Source organism: Oryx dammah, unplaced genomic scaffold, assembly GCF_014754425.2.
Source record: "Oryx dammah isolate SB20612 unplaced genomic scaffold, SCBI_Odam_1.1 HiC_scaffold_20, whole genome shotgun sequence".
Lineage (NCBI taxonomy): Eukaryota > Metazoa > Chordata > Mammalia > Artiodactyla > Bovidae > Oryx > Oryx dammah.
The window spans coordinates 67,642,999-67,666,199 of NW_024070204.1; positions in this window are offsets into that span (position 1 = coordinate 67,642,999).

The window sequence follows — 23,201 nt, forward strand, 5'->3', positions numbered from 1 at the left end:
GGTAGGGTATGCCCTCCTCCCTCCCTGAAAATATGTGAATAACTAATCTTATATTCTTTTGTGCTTTGGCTACCAGGAAGCTCAGAACTGTATTTAAGCCTCAGTCTCAGACTGTTCTATACCACCTTATCATCAGGACATTGTTCTTTTCCTTGGTTCTTATGTTCTGTGAATCAGTATATATTGTATAATGGACTTCCTCGGTGGCTCAGACGGTAAAGCATCTGTCTACAATGCAGGAGACCTGGGTTTGATCCCTGGGTCGGGAAGATTCTCTGGAGAAGGAAATGGCAACCCACTTCATATATTGTAAGAAACATATATTGTATATGTTTTTGTTTTGCACATTCCTTAGTGGAAGAAGCATGCCCCATCTACAACGTGAAGGGGAAGACAGGGGCAACCAGAACCTGGGCCACCCTGCCGCCAAAGAACCTGTCCTCTTCCCACTCTAGTCACCGAGCTCCGGATACCACAGACTGCTTGACTGCCCTGCAGTGGCCACCAGGGGCTGGTCCCCAAAGTGAGATGCCTCTGCTACCCTGGCTGCTTCCCCTGCAGCGGTTTCTGCACTGACCGTCTTCATGGCATCACCAGGCCTCATCTGACAGTTTGGAGGACCGGCTGGCAGCGCCCTGGTCCTGTTCCCTGCAACAGAGGCCGGGAAAGTGAAGGAGGTGAACTCTGCATTTCACTGAGATTCCCATGAAAGGAGTTCCCCAAACACAGGAAAGAGATTCAGATTCTGGGCAGCTAAACATAGGAAGAAAAATGTCCACAACACAAAATCCTTCATGATGTTGTCCCAAGAGTCTGAGAAGACGCTTTCAAAGGGAGTCCGTTAGGTTCGATAACTAGTTTAGCAAACCAGGTGCTCAGAAGTTGTGCTGACTCTCCTCTGGATCTGAGCAAAGACAGGGGTTATCGAAATCAGCTGGGCTTATTAAGCCCGCCTGTGGCCACCGAACGAGGTTCCAAACACATGCTCTAAGGCACCCTGGAGATAGGGGGGCTGTGCGTCTCTCAAGGGTAACCCCCAAATTGAACAAAGCAACAAACCAGGTTGACGAGATGACTTCAAAAGCCAGAGCCTCTCAATTACTGAGAAATCAGCTGGAGAACATTATAGTTAAGCATAACTGAAGGCAGACAACTCATTAAAAGGATTGCCCTTGGTAATGAAAACCATACTGGCAGAGAGACTTAACAGGGCTCAGGAAAGGCCCTGTGCATCCCGGGCCCAGAGTGCAAGTGCAGACACTCTGCTCTGGCTTCCACCCATGAGAAACATTCTGCTTCTTTCCTGGCATCGTTTTCTCCAGACTCATTCATTACTATTTCTGCCTTTATTTGCCCAGGGTATAGCACTTTACAAGGTGCTTGAATGTTCAGAATCTGCTTCCTAATGTTAAAAGAAGATGATTATATATACTAAGTGGAACTGTTTAAAACAAGGTTGAAAACATTTGAGGGTGGGTGGGGCAGGTGTCTCTGGTCCCTTCAAGAATCTGATGAAAACTGTATCTTCTTTCTAGGGAAAATTACACATGTGTGTGCACACAGCTCCTTCCACAATTTTGCGTGTAATTTGATGAGCCCACTGACATTCGTGCATGGAAATTTAGAGGATTAGAGCGTGAAGAGCCTTGAAAGCCATGTTAAGGGTCCAAAACTTTATCCAGAGGTCGTTTAGGATGCTACAGCAGGTAGCAACTGCTTGCAGCTTTCTCTGTGAGAGAGACACAGAATAACTGGTTTAAGCAAGATAGGTATTTTTCTCTATTGTGAAAGAATGCAGAAGTGGGCAGTTCACAGTTAACTGATATTCACAGTGCTGTCAACATCCTAGACTCTTCTTTATCTTTTAGCTCTGCTGTTCTTAGTACGTGCTTTCATCCTCAACATCTCTTCATGGCCATTAGACGGCCACTTGTTGCTCCAGTCATCATATTTGCATTCCAAAGGGGAGAAAGGGGAGCTAGGTCACCTGGCTGGTGTGGAGAATTGCTTTGTGATGTGAAAAAAAACACACATACGTCAGAATGGGTGATCAGAATCAGAGGAAGTTGTCAGGGATATATATAACCCCAGAGTCTGTCCAAGGGGGAGAAGTCTTGTGGTCTGGGAAGGAAATCATGACTTCTAGCAGGTCCTGATTGAGACCAAAAGATCCTGAGCACTGAGAAGATGACAGTGCTTTCTCAAAAACATCTCCCCTTTGAGGAAGTCCAACAGCATTCTGATTTTTCCTGTAACTGCTTAGACGTTTTGCCCAGAAGTCAAGTTTATGGAGCTGTAACTTGCATACAATAAGTGCACATGTTTTAGGCGCACAATTCAGTGATGTCTGTCAGACGTGTACACACTTGGTGTAACCCCAGTCAAGACCCTCCCATCATTAGAGCGTTCCCTCGTGCCCCACTCACTCAGCTCCTGCATCCCCTACCCCAGGCAACCACTGATCTGATACCTGTTATTACAAATGAGTTGGCCTGTTTTAGAAGTCACATAAGTGGAATCATTCAGAAAATATTCATTTGTGTCTGGTTTCTTGAGTTAGCATCAAACCTCTCAGATTCATCATGTTGCCTATCTGTAGTGTGTTTATTTCCAGGAGTATTTCTATCGTATGAATACCACAATTTGTTTATCCACTCATGTGTTGATGGATATTTGGGTTGTCTTCAGTTTGGGGCCATTATGAAAAGACTCATAAACATTCGTGTACAAGCCTTTTTAGAACATACTTAGTGTTGTCTTGGAATGCCTTGATCATATGGTAAGTTTTAACATTTTACAAGTTATATGGTATGGTATATAGTTAAATATGGTATATTTAGTGTTTTAAAGAAGCTGCCAAACTCTTTTCTGAAGTGGTTGTACCATTCTATCTTTCCAGTGGTGCATGAGTGTTTCCATTGTTTCACATCCTTAATAACAGCTGGTAGGGTCACACTTTTTTTTTGTTTGTTTAATTTTAGCCATTTCAATAGATATGAAGTGATACCTCATTGGGTTTAAATTTGTATTTCCTTGATGACCAACATATGTGCTTATTGGAAACTCACATGCCCTCTTTTGAGAAGCAAAAACTTTTGCTCATTAAAAAAAATTGAATTATTTGTCTCATTATCTGCTTGTATGAGTTCTTTTATATTCTGGATACAAGCCCTTTGCCAGATAATTATTTAGAAAATGTCTGCTCCCTATCTGTAGCTTGCCTTTGAATTTTCTTAACTGTGTCTTTTGAAGATTTAAATTTTGATAAAGTCAATTTATAATTTTTTTGTTTATGGCTCATAACTTTTATTTCATCTAAGAAATCGTTACCCACCCCACATCTGTAAAGATTTCCTCCTGTGTTTTTTTTCCAGAAATTAAACTTTTAAAACCTTTTACAAGAGTTGTATTTTATGTATGGTGTGAGGTAAGGGTCACACTATGCATAAAATACAGTTTTTTTTTCCCCCAACTAGCCATATAGTCATTCTGGCATGAGTGTAAACATCTTGCACACTCAGGTGCTTTTTTGGAAATAACAATCTATTGAAATGATTTCTGTTTTTCCCCCCCATTTTGGGGCCCTCTGCTTTGCTTGATGCATGCTGCATCTGTCTGTGCAGCAGATTTTGAGTTCTGGGTTTCATAGTTTGAATCTGTGTTGCCTGTGGGTGATGCAGATGGAGAGAGCTGTCAAGCTTGGGGTGGGCTGGAGCCCAGGGGGAAAGGCTGAGCTGCAGACACAGAAGCAGGAGGTGCATTGCTCTGGGCGGACTCATCCTGGGGAAAAGCCACAGCTGGGTTCTCCCCGGGTTCTGCCGACCTGCCTTTCTTCCCCTGCCTCCTTGGCCTGGGAGTGGTAGCAACTTCCCTTATGGGCTCCCACATACTTAAACTCTGTTCTGCTAAGTCACTTCAGTCGTGTACGACTCTGTGCGACCCCATGACGGCAGCCCACCAGGTTCCCCCGCCCCTGGGATTCTCCAGGCAAGAACACTGGAGTGGGTTGCCATTTCCTTCTCCAATGCATGAAGGTGAAGTCACTCAGTTGTGTCCGACTATTAGCAACCCCATGGACTGCATGGGATTTTCCAGGCAAGAGTACTGGAGTGGGGTGCCATTGCCTTCTCTGTTCTAACACCATTTAATAATTCTTAACTTGCTGCACCACCCACATGCAGAAACCTTAGCTCCCCGACCAGGGATCGATCCCAAGACCCCTGCACTGGCAGTGTGGAGTCTTAACCACTAGACCACCAGGAAATCCCTTTAATACCCTTTTGAATGCACAATCTGTTTCCTCCTGAGACCCTGTATGATACACCCAATTATGAAACAGTTTATTGAAAGGTAATGTCCCTTATAATTCTCCCTCATGTTGAACACCCAGGCACGTGCCTGACAGGCATCTAATCAGTCCATAACTGGCTAATGCTGAAGGCTTCCATTGCAAAGCCCTAATGCAGGAAGCTAGACTTGGGTTGGCTGACAAAGGTAGTATTTTTTGGCAATTTCTGAACTGTTCACAGAAGTAGGCACAGTGTTTTCCTGGAGGCCCTAGACTGTTAGCTCCTCAAGGGCAGGAATCTTTTCTGCATTCACTCATCCTCTGCTCTCCAGCATCCAGGAAAGTATAGCAAACACTGATGTGTTGGAAACCCTGCAGTGAGTACCTTCTTGCCCCTCTCCTCACACCCCCAGCAGCTTAGGATGGCCCCTCCAGCATTTTATAGGGAAAATACTTAAGTACTCAGATGGTAAAGAATCTGTCTGTAATGCAAGAGACCTGGGTTCAGTCATTGGGTCGGGAAGTTCCCCTGGAGAAGGGAATGGCAACCCATTCCAGTGTTCTTGCCTGGAGAATTTCATGGACAGAGGAGCCTGGCGAGCTACAGTTCATGGAGTCTCAAAGAGTCGAACACGACTGAGTGACTAACACTTTCACTTTCACAATCTAGTGAGGGCATTCAAGAGCTTCCCAAATAGTGCAGGAGATGCGATGTCTTTTTATTTTGCTGACTCTGAATGTTTAAAGGAGTTTCTAGTCATTTGCTCCAGACCGTGATGGCCATAAATAAATCAGCCTGCCCTAGGGGTTCCAGGTGGAGTTGAGGCAATGGGAAAGGGCAGGGTCAGAGGAGAGAGGGACGCGGGGTGGAGAGGAACCCCCTGTGGCGTGGCCGGCCATGCTTCTCCTCGTGTGCAGGCCGGAGCACCGGACCTGCTTCACTTCCCGCCTCTGTGGCTTTGGGCCCAGGTAACTCCAACTCAGGCAGGTCAGCGAGAGGATCCGGGATACACCCAGAGCTCCCTGCTCTGCCTCTTCCCTGCCTCCTCCCTGTCTCTCCTTGAAACTGCTCTCCAGTGCTCATCACCTTCATACAGCAGGCAGACCTCTCAAGTTGGCTGCCTCTGGGCCAAGCCTCCCACACTCTCTGATTCAGCGCTACCTTCCCAGTCACAGGCCCCTCCCTTGGGTCAGAAGCCCACTCCTGAAGCACTCACCATGCCCTGGGGGCGGGTCACACACCCATGAGCTTAGTCCTGGGCCGGTCCTCCACACTGGGGCTGTGGGGGTGGGAACCTGCCCAGATCATATGGTCTGCGGGTGGAGAGAATGTGGGCCTCTCTCCTCACATACACACAAGTGAACCCAGAGCTGTTTTGGGAGAAAATGGCTGTGGATGCTGGGAGGCAAGTGACAAGCCTCCCAGGGTTTGTGGCAAGCCCTTCACTACTGATGTTTTAGAGAATGGGGATAAGTGGCAAGAATGCTCTGGGTTCACCTTCTGCCTCAGCCACGTATTAGTTGTGTGGACTCGGGCAAGTCAGCTTATTTGAGCCTCCCTTGTAAGTGGAGAACATGCCTCCCCATTCACAGTCTGTGTGCAAATAAGCACTTGTAAAGGCCCCAATTTGGCACCCAGGTCACTGGCCAGCACTAAATGGTACCAATTATTGTTATAATTATTATCATTTCCAGACTTGAGCCTCTGGGAGTCCGAAGATGCCCAAGGACCAGCTGCAGGTCATTAGACTTCATGTGGCTGACATCTGGGCTCAGAGGAGGGAGTGGTGAGGCGGTGTCTCTGTCATGAAGACCTGTGGGACCTACCTGGCTTGATGAGGGCCCAGGCCACAGGCACTTGCCCAGCCTGGTGTGTCGTGACTTGTTTAGTGAAAGCCTGAGAGCGCTGCCAACAGTCTTAGCTAAAGGCACATTGAAGGAGGCTCAGAGTCTCAGTGATTAGGGGAGAGGAAGGCCAAGGAAGCCTGGAAAATTCAGTGGTTAGTTGAATAACTATGTGGCCATCTATTGAGCCCTTACTGCTGATCAGACCGTGTGCTGAATGTTTTGCATCTGTGCAGGTCTTCATGTCTCCTAGTGTGTCCATTCTCCCTTCTCTCTTACAGGGTCAGAACCTCTGATTTTAGGCTGAGCACACCATCGTCCAGAATAAAGGCAGCATGTCCCACTCTTCCTCTTTAGCTAAGAAGGATCACATTCTGGTCAATGGGATGTGAGCACACGTGTGCAATGTCAATATCCTGCCCTTAAAAGGAAAGGTGATGTCCTTTTCCCTCCACACCTTGGCTGGCATGCTAGCATAAAGGCGAGACCTCTGGCACTGGCAGAACAGAGCAATGCTTTGAGGGTAGCAGAGCAACAAGGGAGAAGGAAGCTAGGTTCCCAGAGAACCATGGACTCCTGAATCAGCCCTGAATTGCCTATGCTTATGTGAGAAATGGATCTCTGTATTGTGTAACAGGAGTTCTGTCTTAAAAGAGACTCTAGCAGTAATATACATTTTTATGATAACATATTCCCATCTTTTGTTGAGATGAGAAAAATGAGGTTCAGAAAAAACTAATAACTTGCCCAGAGTGTATTGGTTAGTATAACACTATTGCTATAACAAATAGACCCAATACCAAATATACATGGTCTTAAACACTGATGGTTGTTTCTTGATCACCTAACAGTCTTGGGTATGTGACAAGCCAGTGTGGCAGTCTTTTCTGTCATCAGAAATCCAGGATAAAAGAGGTGCTTCCATCTTCAACATATAAATTTCAAATCTGTCCTGGAGGTCATCACTATTCCAGCCAGTAAGAAGGCGGGAAAGAGCATGCAGCAGGGCCAGAGAGAGTTTATGAATGAGGTCAGGAAGTGGCACCCACCTTTTCTCATATTTCATTGGCTAGAACTCAGTCATATGGCCAAATTTAACTGCAAGGGGAGCTGGGAAAGGTAGTCTAGCTTTGTGCCCAGGAAGAAGAGGAAACATTTTGCTAAAGAGCTTGATAGTCTCTGCCACACTCACATCCCTCAGCGAGAAGTAGCAGAAGGGGAACTGGTCAGCTTGATTCTGAAGGTGAGTGTCTTTTGGCTTCTCTAAGTTGCCCCCCAGTTTTGAATCAGAGCTTTTGTTTGATATCTGTTATGGTCTTTTGATGTGTCAACTTGGCTAGGCTACAGTCTCTAGTTATTCAGTCTAGGCTATGAATATATTTCATAGATGTGATTAAAGTCCATAATCGTTTGGCTTTAAATAAAGGGGATTATTCTGGGTAAGCTGGATGGGCCTGATTCAATCAGTTGACAGCCTTCTCTGATGAAGAAAAATGCACAACATGAGAGCTGTGAGTTAAGTTTTATTTGGGGCAAAATGAGGACTGCAGCCTGGGAGACAGCATCTCAGATAGCTCCGAGAGACTGCTCCAGAAAGGCAGAGGGGAAGGTCAGTGTGTGATTTTGGTGAAGAGGGAGTACATGTAATCATGCATGTATTTTTTGCAGTTTTCTGTTAGTCTTGTGAAGCTTCTGCTAGTTGCAAGGAGCAGTCGTCACCATGAAGGATTTTAGTGCTTTTCTATATGAGGAGATACAAGAACTAGGCTGATAGAATTGGCTCCTAAAAATATCTTAACTATCTGAAGACCTGTTCTTACCAATCCCCTACCCCTAACTGTCCAAACACGGAGTGTCTCATTTCTGCTCTCCACCCTGAACTCCATTCAGGGGTTGTTGAAGGTCAGCAGCTGCAGTAGCACATAACTTAATCCTTGTAGAGGCAGATGGCAAGTGCCAGGGAATGAAGTTTGTTGAATGAATGAATGTTATCAAACCTCTCTCAAGGGTAGCCTCATTTCCATAAGCAATGCCTGAAGTGGACTTCACCCCTCAAAAGGCAATTACCCATGGAATTTCCACCTTGATAGCCAAGGAGAAAAGGGATATTTTGGGGGTAGTGTGTTTAAAGAGCTTTCACAAATTGTACTCTCACACATGGCTGGGGAGGCCATTCATTAAAAAAAAAACAAAAACTAATGATTATACAGTTAGATCAACATTTTCTGCAGAATTTCAGTGTCAGGGAATATTAATAGGTGCTATAGACAGATATACACATGGTTGCTCGATCAAATAATGTTTGAAGCACAGTACGACTAACACAAGTCCACACAGAGATGCATGTACTGAACACACAACACAAATCATGGATTTTGAAGACTTAGAGACTATGAAAAATCTCTTTAGTTTTTTTTTATATTGGTTATCCAGTGAAATGATTTCTTTTGGTATATTGGGCTGAATAAAATGTTATTAAAATAAATTTTGTCTGTTACCCTTTACTCTTTAGAAAGGAGGACATTTAGACTTTCACACATAGCTTGTGTTCTATTTCTATTGGATGGTGCTATGTAGACCAAGGGGATATAGTCGTGACAAGAGCAGACATAAGCGATGACGGTTCTTAAATTAGAAAAAAATATTTTAAAACAATTTCTAAAAGGCTAAATGTAGACAAAAATGGAAAAGTGCATTTAAAAGCACAGAGGAGGTGAACATTAGATAGGCAAGAACAAAGCATTTCCTATTTTTTTTCCAATCAGCTTTAAATGGGATCTAAAGGGGCCATCCTGATGTTTTAGCAGGAAACTCAGCTTTGGTCATTAAAGGGACTCTCCCACACCTGGGTTACATTAGGAAGAAATTTTAGTTCCTTGGCCACCATGTTCTTCTCCAATCTGTTGCAGGAAGGGGGACCCCTTCCAGGGCCCAAGAGTGGGCTCTTGTCTAACACTCAGCCATGAATTGTCTGAGAAGACACATGTGCTGACAAAGACAGAGACTCTGCTGGGAAGGGGCTCCTGCGTGGAGAGCAAGAGGGTAAGGACACCCAGGAGGACTGTTCTACCATGTGACTCGCAGCCTTGGGTTTTATGGTGATGGGGTTAGTTTCCAGGTTAACTCTGGTCAATCACTCTGACTCAGGGTCCTTCCTGGTGGAGCGCACATCACTCAGCCAAGATGGATTCCAGTGTGAAGGATTCTGGGAGGTTGATAGGATACGTGGTGTCTCCTCTCTCCTTTTGACCTTTCTAGAACTCTTCTGGTTGGTGGAAGCTTGTTAGTTCTGCATTCCTTGCCATGACCTCCTTTTGTAAGATAACTCAAGCAAATGGCTACTGTCTTGTCTGGCCAGGGTGGGTGGTTTTGGTCAATGTTTCCTCTAACAAATCCACATGAGAATGAAGTCTTCAGAGAGAACGGGCACCTCAGAGAGTAGGATCATACCACATACCAAGGTCTTGCTGTCCCTAGGGCACTACAGCTGGGGGATTGATCTCTCTCTGGACCCAGATATATCCCTTTCCTTGCTCTCTCTGTCTTTACCTCTCCCCTTTCTCTTCACCCCCAACACACATCTACATCTTTCTGACCCTGAATGTCATCTCTTTAGCCAGCTCAAGCCAGAGGTCTATGACCCACAACATGAGGGTTGAATCTAGCCTAATGATGTTTTGGGGGAAACACACACACAGTTTTTAATTTGACTTGAATGCCAACGTTTAAAGTCATGTGCTTGCACACAAAAATCTACATTTCTAACTTCTCTTGAAACGTTAGAGGGTATAGTAACCCTGGACCTCTGTTTCTATGGTAACAGATGGTTGGAGGAAGCAGTTGCATCCATTTCATTCCTCTTAGTGACTGCACAGTTTTTTACTGATTGTGTGAATTTTATATCCTTTTGGATTGAAAGTAAACTAAAATTGGATTATTTTGAGAAGCAGGGCCAGGCCTGGGGTTAAGAGAGTGAGATGTCTGGAGTGCAGAACTGCACAGCACCTCCTGGAGCTTTATCCCTGGGGCATCTTGCTCACCAGACCCTAGCCCTGAACTTCCTGGGGCTTTTTTCTTCCAACACATCCCTGTCTTCTGACAGCTTCTTTTATATTTATGCCATCGAGCTACATACAAATAGGGGCCTGGCCACAGGTCCTCGGTAAACCAGAGGAGAGCCCTCGTAGGAGAAGTCAAGGCAGAAACCAGGTGGCAGCGAGCCTCGAGGGAAATGCAGGCGTAGGGCTTGCAGGGTGAGCGCTCTCAGGACTTTTGCTTGCAGAGGGCAGAGGGCGATGGCGTTCTAGCTGGATGTGGGCTGAGTGAAGAGTTCTGCTTCGTTTTGACTTAAAAGATGAGAAACCAGAACGGGCTTGTAGGAGACTGGTTGTGTGTGCCCAGTCACGTCCAACTCTTTGCAACCTTACGGACTGTAGCCCACCAGGCTCTTCTGCCCATGGGGTTTTCCAGGACTACAGTCCGTCCCCTCCTCCCATCTTGCCCACAGCCCTTGGAGGTGAGGGTGCCATCATCCTGATCCTACAGATGAGGCAGCCAAACTCAGAAAGGCTTGCTCAAGACACATGTGAAATCTTCTTTGAAATACCGCATTTGGGGGTTGGTGAAATAAGTGCTTTGGCGTGCACACATACACACACACAAGCCTCTGCAACATTGCTTGTGGTATAAGTCCAAAGAGGGCTGGCCATAGTGAAAGACACTAGGTGATGTAAGGTTCAGGGGTTCAGGCCATGTGCCTTCTTAGGTTTCTCCCAACATCCTTTCAGGATGCCCTTGAGTAATGGGTAGGGATGGTTTTCTGTCTCTCCAGCATGGAGTCGAACTAGGTGATGGAAGTCTGGAGTTGATGTCTTTCAGGCCTCTTGTCCCCCACCCTATGCACCCTATGCACCTATGCTCCACCCTCTAAAACTCCAACACAAATAGGTGGTATGCTGCTGCTGCTGCTGCTGCTGAGTCACATCAGTCGTGTCTGACTCTGTGCGATCAACAGCCCACCAGGCTCCCCCCTCCCTGGGATTCTCCAGGCAAGAACCCTGGAGTGGGCTGTCATTTCCTTCTCCAAAGCATGAAAGTGAAAAGTGAAAGTGAAGTCGCTCAGTTGTGTCTGACTCTTGGCGACCCCATGGACTGCAGCCTACTGGGCTCCTCCGTCCATCGGATTTTCCGGGCAAGAGTACTGGGGTGGGGTGCTATTGCCTTCTCCAAATATGTGGTATAATTATAAAAACTTGAATTACAGGTGTAACTTGTTCCCACATCAGCAGGACCGTATTGCTACATGACCTACAGGTCCTATGATGATAATGTGACATCACGGTGAAGAGTCATGTTGCAGTTACGTAAGCATGGTCGCTCTGGGTCCTTGCGTGGCTCTCTGCAGTGCCATAGATCCCAGCAAGCGGGTGACCGTCGCCACGTGTGGCTGGGTTTATAGCAGAGCTGGGATTGAGCTCACGTGTATCTGATCCCAAAGCCAAGAGAGAAGGGAAGAAGGGTCAGATTTGGACAAGAAACAGTCCACTTGTCTTGCTGAGACAGGAGCCAGGAAGGAAAGGATAAGTGTGCCTACAGGAACAATTTTGTGAAGCTAATGTGTGAGTGTGTGGACAGAAAGTCACCGGTGGTCTTTTTGTTAACTTTATGTATGCAAAATTGAAAAATAAAAATTCCCTATATGCAATTTAATGTTTTGATGTATGTCTACATCAGAAGTGAGATGATCACCACGATTGAGCTAATTAACATAGGCAAGATCATTTGCTAAGAGCAGGAGGGAACTGCTGAGATGAGGTTTGGAAGAGGAGTTCAATGTCTGGGACAGTTGCACTGGCCTGGGAATGAGGGAGCTCGCCAGGGGACACCAGCAGTATTTTAAGGCATCACTGAGATCTGGGTTGAGTCTGGAGATCATGACGTTGAAGTGACTCCATTGTGTCTGACGTGGTCTTTCCCAGCAGCTCTCTGTAGCCTGAGAGCTGGAACCAGGAAGGCCAGTAGTCAGATTTATCTAGGATTAGGTTGCTAAGTGGGAACAATAGAAAGAAAAGGGAACCAAGGGAATTGATAAGGAGGGGTCCAAGTGAACAGTTGTGTAGTGTAAGATGGTGTATTAATCAGCTTTGTCTCCACTGTAATTGACCAAATCTCAACTTCAAGTGGCTTAAATATTGAGCAAATCCAGGGCTGTGACAGTTTCAGGCATGGCTGGATCCAGGCATAAACAATGTTACCATGCCATTGTCTTTATCTCTTGTGGTTTCTTGAGTTGGCTTCACTTTTAGTAGTCCCTTCCCTTGCAGTATTCATCTTTGCCCCTTGAAGCTCCAGGTCTGCAACCAAGTAATTTAGCAACTCTAGCTGAAAGGAAGCTGCACTTTCCCAAGAGTTCCAGCAAATACCATATAAGATCTGCTCACAGTCTACCAAGCCAGGTCATGTGCCATTCCTCAACCAATGACCATGTCCAGGGGAAGCCAGTTCTCCGATTGTCCAGGTCCAGGTCATGTGTTCATCTCATGAACACATGCAGGAGTGAGTCCTGCGTGAGACACAGACAGAGGCAGGATCCTCTACACATGAGGAGGAGAGGAAGAGAGGCCACAAGCTAAAGGTATGAAACAATGGTGATGGGAGCAAAGGAGAGGGGGAGCAGAAAGGGTGGGAGGCCAAGATGGCGGAATCAGTTTAGACGAGAAACTAGCATGCATGAGGATTCTCATCAGGGCAGACCTCAGAATAAATGTGAGGACTGAGCTTCAGGGTTTGCACTTTATAAGGATGTTAGCTGCAAGCAATAAAAATCCCCTCTAAACAAAAAAGACCCTCTCCGGAAGGACTTCGGGCTCTCCCAGAATTAACAGGTGGCTAGAGAGCTAGGATTAGACTGGGAGTGGAAACCAAGAGTGTCTCTGGATCACTGGACAGGACCACACAACAGAAACAAATGGTCTCCAGGCCCACGGCTGCTGCAGCGAGTTGACCTTCAGCTGTCCCCTTGTCAGATGCTCAGGATTCAATATCCCAGATGAAAGCGTCCTCCTGGCCATGCCTGTCATGCATCTGTCCCTGGCCACACTGGTGTGAGGACCAGGAGCGTGTGGCCTCTTGGGAGAAGGAAACTCCCACCCAGGAAGCACCCTAATGAGAGCAGTGAGCAGAAAGTGCAAATCTGACATTAGAACAGCCAACAGGTGACAAACATCCTTCGGAGGTAGGAGTGACCCCTGGGGTGATTTTCATGATTTCTCCTAACAACCCTTCGGGCTGGGTATTACTGCTGATAGAGGGGCACACAGAGGCTCTGAAGTGTGAAGTTGGCAGGTGGCAGAGCTGGCCTTCCCAGCCCGGGCCTGCTTGTTAATGGGAAAAGCCCTGGCTTGCTCCCCCTGCCCTGGGAGTCGTGGAGCTCCCCGGGACTGAGTCAGTTGCGGGCCAGTCCCCTATCAGCACATCAAATACGCAGTCTTCAGGTGCCCTGGAGATGGCCTCGGAGCCACCCGAGACTTCCCCACACTTCCTTTCTTGACTCCTCCCCATCCCCGAACCAAGCCCATGTCCCCCTCCCCACAGCAGTCCAGGAGAAAGGAGGGCAAACGCCACCCTTCTTTGCTCCCCAGTCATGCTGTTTTGCTGTTTGTTCTTGTCACATGTTATTTTGATGTCCTATAAAAGCCATAAATATGCCAAGGCATGTTGAATCCACTCTGGGAAATGGATGGGAGTCCCAGGGGTGTGGGCAGTGCATTAATGACCCAGGCGCCAGGGCCAGGCCCCTTCCTGGCTCCAAGGCTCCTTACACAAGACCCCTTCCCAGCCCACACCCAGGGCAGGGTTGGGGGCTGTCCTGTGGCCACGGGGACAAACAGATCCTGACAGGCCGGAACCACTTCCTGCTCACTGTCGCTCACTCTAGGGGAACTGGCCTCTCACTGTGTGTATGCCTGGAGAAGGGAAAACTTCCTGTTTGTGAAGAAGAAAAAAGCCCTCCGAACAGCTCGACGGCCCTTGGACATCAAAGTGTTCTTACAAAACAGCATCTTAATGGCTTAAGCATCAATGAATCAGGGCCATATGGATCTCATTTGCCATAAAATGCACACGGGTTTAAAAATCCTGAGGAAAAATGCCAGGCAAAATATGTTTCAGGTTTTATTGAACCAAAAAACCCTAAGAAGATAGATTTTCGACGGTCACCCAACCCAGGAGACAGGTCGAGTTTTCCAGGCTGACTGGAGAGAGCAGCTTTTTCCTTAAGCCACAGTAGCTTAAGCCATGGCCCTTGATAGCAGATGCACTTTAAGTCAGATTTTGATGTAATTGAGACATAAAGGGCTTTTACTGGATCTTTTTCTTTATAGGAACACTTTCAGAGTGTTGAGAAGAGACCCGCTCATTTTCTGGGAGAACAGTAGGTTTGAAATTCAGAAGTGATGTGGGAGGAATCAGTGGTGTTTGGGTGTCCTGTTTCTCTGGGGGAACATTCAGAAAAGGGGGCTTTGCAAAAGCACCCCAGAAAACTCCCCTCCCCCACCCGCAACTTTGGAAATATATCCACTGGGAAAGAAGATGGAAGGAAAGGGAAAAAAGAGAAGAGAAGAAGAGCAAGGGAGGAAGAGAAAGAAGGAAGAAAGGGAAAGAATTTAGGGAATGACGGAGGGAGGGGAGAGAAAAGAACCTTTTAACGCTATCCCATAACCGAAGTTTCCACAGCAGGAAAAACGGTGTCACACTACAATGTATTAGCAATTGAGCTGTTTTATGTTCTGCATTCAATTTTTCTAGTCATATATTTCTCCCCGGCTTGCAATCTTTGCTTTGTGAAAAGTGTCATAAAGAAATGCTTTCCCGCTAACGCACTCTGACTGGATCAGATTCCAGCTTGTTCCTCTCCAAGACGTTATCCCGACGAGAATCCGTGTACTGCGGAGGGATCTGTCGGAGCCGCTTAGAGGGACAGATGAGAGGCTTGGAACGCGGCCCAGGCTTCGTAACGAAACCTTAGCCCAGACGAGGGCCAAAGAGGAGGCTGTGGTTTGGGGGGTCTTGAGGAATTCACGTGGCTTCGCTTCGGACGGGTTCGAAAGAGCTCAGCGCTGAAAGATGAACACGCCTGGCTTTCTTCTCCTCCCGCGCTAGTAGATGGACCCGCTCTGGCCACTGATGCCTCACGCATGAGAACACCAGATTTCCATTTGGCTTTATTTTTAGGTTTTTGATTGTGTGTGTGTGTGTTCTTGTCACTTTCAAGTAGAATATGGTGTGTTATAAATAAAGCCCCACTTTCTCCCAGCCTGATCACACACCATATGAGCCTGTGTATGTGTGTGTGTGTGTATGTGTGTGTTGGGGGTGGGCGGTGAAGGTGGGGGGTTTGGGGAGGTGTGCCTATCTAGCACTGGTCCATATGCACCCGAAATTTTCCTTTGAAAATCCCAAGGGCTGGCCCACATCGACATGAAATTATTATGTACTTTTGTTGTACAACAAATTATCATCCTATACTGTTGCAACAGGCGTTTCTACAGAGAATGCAGGTTGTAGTAATTTTGTCATATGGAGTAATATGTCACATAGACCATTCTGGATTTAGACCAATATATACAGTTTCTGGCCTAAGCAGTAACACATGTTTGGAGGAGAGACCGTTTCATTTTACTGGAATGGACAGTAAGTAGAAACACATTCCAGATTTCTTTTTTTTTTTTTTTTTTCCCTGCCCTGAAATTTGGCAGCCAGAATTCTCCCTGCACTTGATCTCAGGTTTTCAGCTGCTCACGAACCATGGTGCTCAGAGCTCTACAATACGTGTACATCCAGTGACTAATGAAACCTTAAATCACTGCCCAACAGGTTTCCCAGAACGCCTCCAAGAGCTGTTTAAAATGAGTGCAAACAGCAATCCAAATTTGCCCAATACCATGCTAGCTAAAGTTTAGGACTTTTTGCATTAATTTTATGCTTTCGAAGCCTGGCCTTGTGGAACCATCTTTTCTTTTTTTGGATGCTGTGTGAGTGGAATAAAAGACAGGAAGCCTGGGGAGGTGATGGGTTTCCTCCAGACCCTGTAAGTGTGAACATGGAGATACTGAGGTAACTGTTTTCCAGGCTTCTCGAGGGGACACCATGTTACCTTGCTGCGTGGTGTGGATGGGGACAGGGGAGATGGGCTGGCTGAATGCCTTTGTTGCAATTGACCCCAGGATCTGGAAAAGTGGAGACAGGGTTAGAAAAAAAAAAAAGGAGAGTCACATCAACTGGACACCTACTTTGTCCCTACCTTGTGCTTTGTACAAATTCTATTTCATGCCAATGCTCATGATAATACCATTTACTGATGAGGAGACTGGTATTGGAACCCCAAGGTTTTTCTAGGGGATTTGATGATCAGGCTGACCTTGAACAAGGGCTCTCTCCTCCCCAGCAGCCCCCTTTGCCGGAGGCCTCGGGCACTGGAGGTCCTCAGGAAGGCTTTATTTTCCATGTGGTTACTTTGTGTAGGCCCTACAGGATTAAAAGTTCTTGGGGTGCAGGGACCCTGCCTTTCCTTAATTGATCTTATTTTGGTCCTTGTATTCCTGGAGAGAATCCTTTAGAACAGTTGGTCTCAACTGAGAACCATTTTGTCCCCTGGGGCACTTGGCAATATCTGGAGACATTGGTGCTAGTGGATAAGCCAGTGCAGAGACATAAGACACTCGGGTTTGATTCCTGGGTTGGGAAGATCCCCTGGAAGAATGCATAGCAGCCCATTCCAGTATTCTTGCCTGGAGAATCCCATGGACAGTGGAGCCTGGCGGGCTATGTGTGGTCCACGGGGTTGCAAAGAGCTGGACATGACTGAGGAGACATTTTGGTTGTTATCACTGGGCAGAGGGATGTTACTGGCATCCAGTGGATAGAGGCCAGGGAGGCTGTTAACACAGGACACCCCCCTCTGCCTCCGCTGCCCACAACAAAGAATTATATAGCCCCAGACCCCAAATGTCACTTGTGCTGACACTGAGGAGCCCTGCTGGAAAAGAAAATAGGCTTCATGCTAGTAAGGACTATCTAAGCAACCTAAAATGCCTTGCTCGAAAGACTTTTTTAAAAGAATCATAAAGACCAAGGATTCAATATCCTTGTTTGTCAGTTGATAATGGAAACCATGGTCCATTGCCAAAACAAACTGGAAAATCAGAAATGGGCTAAGGGGCAGAGAGAGAATTAAGTTAGAATAGGTGCTTCTTGAAGGCAAGGATTGTGTTATGTTAATTCTGAATACCCTGTACACAGCACATGGTCTTAGCATACAGTCAGTGCTTAATAAATGTTTGCCAAGTATCTGATGGAATAGATGTTATATAACGTCACACTTAATTGTACCAGCTACCGAACAGTTGCATGTTCTGTGATTTATTCAGGTCTCCAACAATTATCCCAGACCAGCTGTTGATGGGGGCCTCCTTCCCTCCCTGGGAACCCATTCTGTTTTTGATGGACGTGAGCATTAGAAAGGTAACGACTTCTAACTGTGAACTGGAGCCTCTCTTCTTGGGAAGGGGCCAACAGATGCTACTGAACAATCCCTGGTCCAGGAGAAAATATGGTCAGGATGAAATGGTATTTTATAGGGCCCAGTGTTGTGTCTTGGTTACCACTCAAACCTCAGGACCTTTCTCAGATTCTGCAGAGAAGTACTAGTCACCTCCCTCACTCTGAAAAAGAGGTCCTTCTGGGTGTCTGGGTCCATGGTGTTCTTCTCTGGGAAAGCTCTTCCCCTCTGCCATGCCTCTCCTTCCTGCCCCATTGAATTGGCTTTCCTGTCACTGAAACCAGTGTTTCTGGAGGTCAGAGCCTCAGCAGGGCAGGTGACAGGGTGGGCTGTGAAGCCAGACGGCTCTGGGTTCCAGACTTGACTCTGTCACTGTGCAGCTGGGAGGCCTTGGTTTTCTCATCTCTAAAATGGGCAGATGGAAGTGGCAATTTGCTGTATGATGCAGGGAGCTCAAATCTGGTGCTCTGTGACAACCTAGAGGGGTAGGATGGGGCAGGAGGTGGAAGTGGAGTTCAAGAGGGAGGGGACATGCGTGTGCCTATGGCTGGTTCATTTTGATGCATGACAGAAGCCAACACAATATTGCAAAGCAATTCTTCTCCAATTAAAATAAATAAATTTAAACTAGGAAAATCAAAATGGGCAGACGGGCCTTCCCTGGTGGTCCCGCAGTTAAGATACTGTGCTCCAAATGCAGGGGGCACAGGCTCAACCCCTGGTTGGGGAAGATCCCACACAATGTGGTGTGGCCCCCCAAAAGAGGGCAGATGACATCTGCCCCATCAGTGCCGTCCAGAGAAAATGATTATAACGTGAACATTAGTTTTGAATGCATGGCATGAACACAACTCCTTCTGTTAGAAACATTTTATCAGCAAGAAGACTCGGGTTTGATAAGCGATTTGCTCTAGATCCCGCGGTCAAGAACTCGTAGAGATGGATCCGGCTCACTTGTTTCAGAGCTCGTCTGTTCTTCACGATTCCACACCAGTGTTCAGTCTATGCCTAATCAGTTAATTTCCCCGTCCCCTTTCTACTTCAACACCTGAAAATGGTCTTGACTTGCTCTGTTTTCTTGACTTGGTTGCAGTGTCTCAAATGGCCTGCAAGCTCTGAGAGGCTACCACCTCTCCTTTCCTGTGGCCGACACTCTCCTGCCCTCTCCCTTGTTCAGGCTCAAGGTGTGTATTCAGATGACACTTGCTGACTTGAAAAAATATGGAAGGGCAGTGCCTTGCTCCCCATTCTATCCCTTCAGACACACATACACGTACACATACACACAACGTCTCACACACACATTGACACATGGACTCATGCCACCATGCACTCATACACGTACTCACGTACTCACATGCTCACACACACTCACATACATACCCTGCCCCTGGGTATCGTGTCCTTGGTGAGTGGGGGTCTCAGGTGGGGTCTGACTGCTGGTTTTCATCACGTTACAAGCCTGCCTGGGGAGCGAGGTCTCATTTAGAGACGCAATATTAAATGGGTATGCTTTCGGCCGAAATTGTTTTTAAGCATGTACATTTCAAATCCATTTAATTTCCAGCCATCAGTTGAAATCAAGCCGTTTTGTACTTGTCACATACATTTTCATTCTGGGAAGGCCTGTTTCTGGAGCCGCGGCACGCCACATGTGTGTGCCAGGGGGCAGGGCGAGGGGGCTGGGACTGTGAATGGCTTTTCCATGTGGGTAATTGTGGTCGTCAGGAAAGCATCTCACAGCAGTTTACGCTTTCTCAGTTTACCAAAGCCCCAGCATCTGTTCTGAGGCAGTGATACTGAGCTTGGGGCAGCCCGTGGCCCACCCCATCAATGCCAGGAAGGCACCCTCCCCAGCAGGCTTTGAATCTGCAGAAAAGAAAAGAAAAACGGGGGAAAGGAGAAGAAAAGGAGATGTTGACACATGCTCTGAAGAGGCCAAGGAATTCTGTTTACTCCTCGGTGATATTTCTGCCTTTTGTTGTGGCAAAGACCTGCCTTTTACTGCGTTGTTGAAACATCTTCAAAGTCTGGAAATCTGAGGGGCATTCCAATGAAAACCTTTGCTGGGCTGCAGTGGAGAGAACCCCAAATTCGAATCAGGTCACAGCACTTGGCGGCCGTAACAAGAACGGGGCAGCATGAGCCCTGAGTGGGTGGCAAAGTCTAGGAACCCCTGTCCTGTGCTGGGGGAAGGGTTTCAGGGCACGAGGGTCAGGGTCCAGCCAGCTGAAGTGCCCCTGGCAACACTGGCAGGCCAGGTAGGACCTTTTCCAAACCCGCTAGACCATCAGTTCAGCGTGTTGCCTGGGACCTGCCACTTTGCTGCTTGGAGCCTTAGTTTTCTCATCTGTAAAATGGGGGAAGGTTGGTATCCATTTATAAGGCCGGTGTGAAGATTAGAAGCAAGGTATGTAAAGTGTTTGGCACATCAGAGATGCTGACAGATTTTAATTCCTCACCATCTTGCTAATATGGAAAAATTCACTCTTTTCACTTCAAGCACTGAGTACCCCCAACATTTCTAGGAATAAGTAGCCCTGGGCAGTCTCTGCTCCCCCTGCCTCCCAAGATGAAGGAGGGCAAGATTATGGGTCCCTTGTGATAGGGGCCAACGGCCTGGGTTAGCAGGTGCCTACTTCACACCAGCAAGGCAGCTGACATCGTATGACCCCTGCAGATGAGAATCAAGGATGGAAGTAAGCAGCCCCCCAGGAGCGAGGAGACACCCAAGAAGTGAGGTGCCACCTTGTCCCAGCATGTCTCCCTCATCTGTAGGCATGGCCAGTCCCAGTGGTAAAGAACCCGCCTGCCGCTACAGGAGACATAAGAGAAGCTGCTTCGATCCCTGGGTCAGGAAGACCACCTGGAGGAGGGCATGGCAACCCGCTCCAGTGTTCTCACCTGGAGAATCCCCATGGACAGAGGAGCCTGGCGGGCTACAGTCCACGGGGTTGCACAGAGTCAGACACGAATGAAGCGACTGAGCACACGTGCACGTCCCTCCACGCTGAACCAGGCGGCCTCCATGCCCACAGTCCTAACTTGGGCATCCTTCGATCTGAGCTGGTCGTCAGGTCATTCATTCAGTAATTAGCTCAGCAGACACTGAGCGCCAGCCATGTGCCCGGCTTTAGACACAGAATCTGTAAGACCCGGCTTGGCGGGAGAAGGGGACATACAAACCCAGAGGAATGAAGGTTTAGGTGCTGGAGGAGCCTGGGAGAGACCAAATTGAGCCTGGCAGGGGCCAAACAGCAGGGAGTGGACAAGTCCGTCTTCTCAGACTGAGACAGACTCAGCTCAAGACTCCTAAACTGACTCACTTTTCTTCAGTTCTTAAAACAACACAAGTGCCCAGACCTAACAATTGGAACGGAGAAGGCGATCACCCCACTCCAGTTCTCTTGCCTGGAAAATCCCATGGATGGAGCCTGGTGGGCTGCAGTCCATGGGGTCACGAGGAGTCGGACACAACTGAGCGACTTCACTTTCACTTTTTACTTTCCTGCATTGGAGAAGGAAATGGCACCCCACTCCAGTGTTCTTGCTTGGAGAATCCCAGGGACAGGGGAGCCTGGCGTCTATGGGGTCGCAGAGTCAGGCACGACTGAAGTGACCGCAGCACGACTGAAGCAACTTTGCAGCGGCAGCAGGAACAACTGGAAACTGCTTGAAACTGTTCCCAGGTGTCTGATTTGTTAGACAATGTCTCTAAGGCTGGGAGGGGAGGCAGTGAGTGAATGTGGGGATGGTTGTTGGGTGTGAGTGCGTGGTTCAGGTAGGTGACTGAGGGTTCTCTAAGTGGATGTTGCCTCCTTGGAATCCCCATTGACCAGGGTTGGTAGACACTGGGCTGGCTTGATTTCCTGAATTAACGCCATCTGGATGGCTCGTGTTCATTCTCTGCTCTATCCCATGGTGGCCCTGCTAATTGCAAATGTAACCATCTCATTCTCCTGCTTGAAGGCTCTACAGATGCCCACAGCTCTCAGGGTAAAATCCAAACTCCTTCCCATGGCTTTTGAGGGTCCCCAGGGTTTTAAGAGGTGGGCAGGGTAATTAAGCTTTAGACCGGGTGAATTTGGGTTCCAGTCTAAGATGCCCAACTTACTATGAGTTAGTCTTGGAGAAACTGCGGTACCTTCCTGAGCCTCAGATTCCTCATCTGTAAAATGGGCACCGGAAATGTGATGCTCCTATGTCCAGAAGCTTCCAATAAGTAACATCTCTGTGGCCCCTGAAAACTTTCTTATCACCCATCTCGCACCTACTTGTGTCCTTTGCAGCTAGCACTTGTAGATGACTGGGAAGCTAGGTACTATTTCATGCCTGCCTGCCTTTGCTGATATAGTGCCCTCCACCTGGAACACTCAGTCTGTGACTGATTGCCTGGCCGACTACTAACCCTGTAAGACCCAGCTCAGGAGTCACTTCCTCTGAGAAGCCCTCTGTGACTCTCCTCCTGTTGGTTGCTTCTTTCTCTGTGTGTGTGTTAGTCGCTCAGTTGTGTCTGACTCTTGCAGCCCCATGGACTGTAGCCCTCCAGGCTTCGCTGTTCATGAAATTCTCCAGGCAAGAATACTAGAGTGGGTTGCTATTCTCTTCCCTCCAAATCACCACCAACAGCATCGCTACACTTTCCGAGGTCTGTCTACCCTCCATGCCCCAGACACCTGGTGGGTCAGAGAAGGTCCTCTTACCTTTTGAACCTCAAGGGTCTGGCTCAGAGTCAGACACCTGCAAGCAAGACATATGAGAAAGTCTTGGCTCACCCCACCCATCTAGTCTGACTTGATTCCTTTCCCTTTCTCTCTCTCAGGATGGGGAAATGGGGTGGAGCCTCCCTGTACCAGGCGCTCACTTGCTCAGGGCTCGGGGGTGGGTCTCTGGCTCAGCTCCAGCCCAGGCCCCCTGCTGGAGGGTGGGCACAAAGGCATATGTGATGGACAGCTAGAAGGGGGCCAGGCTGCCCCCAATGGAGACTCCCGGTGTACCTAGTCACTCCTGCTCCCCACTCAAGAGGTGACTTGTGCCATCGCGCTTGCTGCGAGCCCGTCTTCCATTACCTCATGCCCTGGCGACACCTCCCGGCTCACTGGCCAGGCTTGTGTTCAGGGCATCATCTTCCCCTCCCATCAGTGCCCTCGCCGAAGCAGTGAGCATGGGGAGCACCACCCCCCCAGCCACGCTTTTGTCCCCAGGCTGTAGGGAATCTGGCCTATACTTTTTAGGCTCCAGGCATGGGGGGTGTTTAGGACCCAGCTGAGAAGGATCTGAGCCCACCTTTCACGGTCATGAGAAGATCTGACATTTCCTCAGTGCCCGGCGTGTGCCAGGCTCTGGGCTAAGTGTTTCCCACACTTTAGTCTCATCTAACTTTGCAACTTTAAGAGGTAGAGACCTAACTATCCTCACCTCTGTTCTACAGATGAAGCACAGGGAGGTTAAGTAACTTGCCCAAGATCACACAGCCAGCAATGCTGGAATTTGAACTGGAAAGTTGGACAG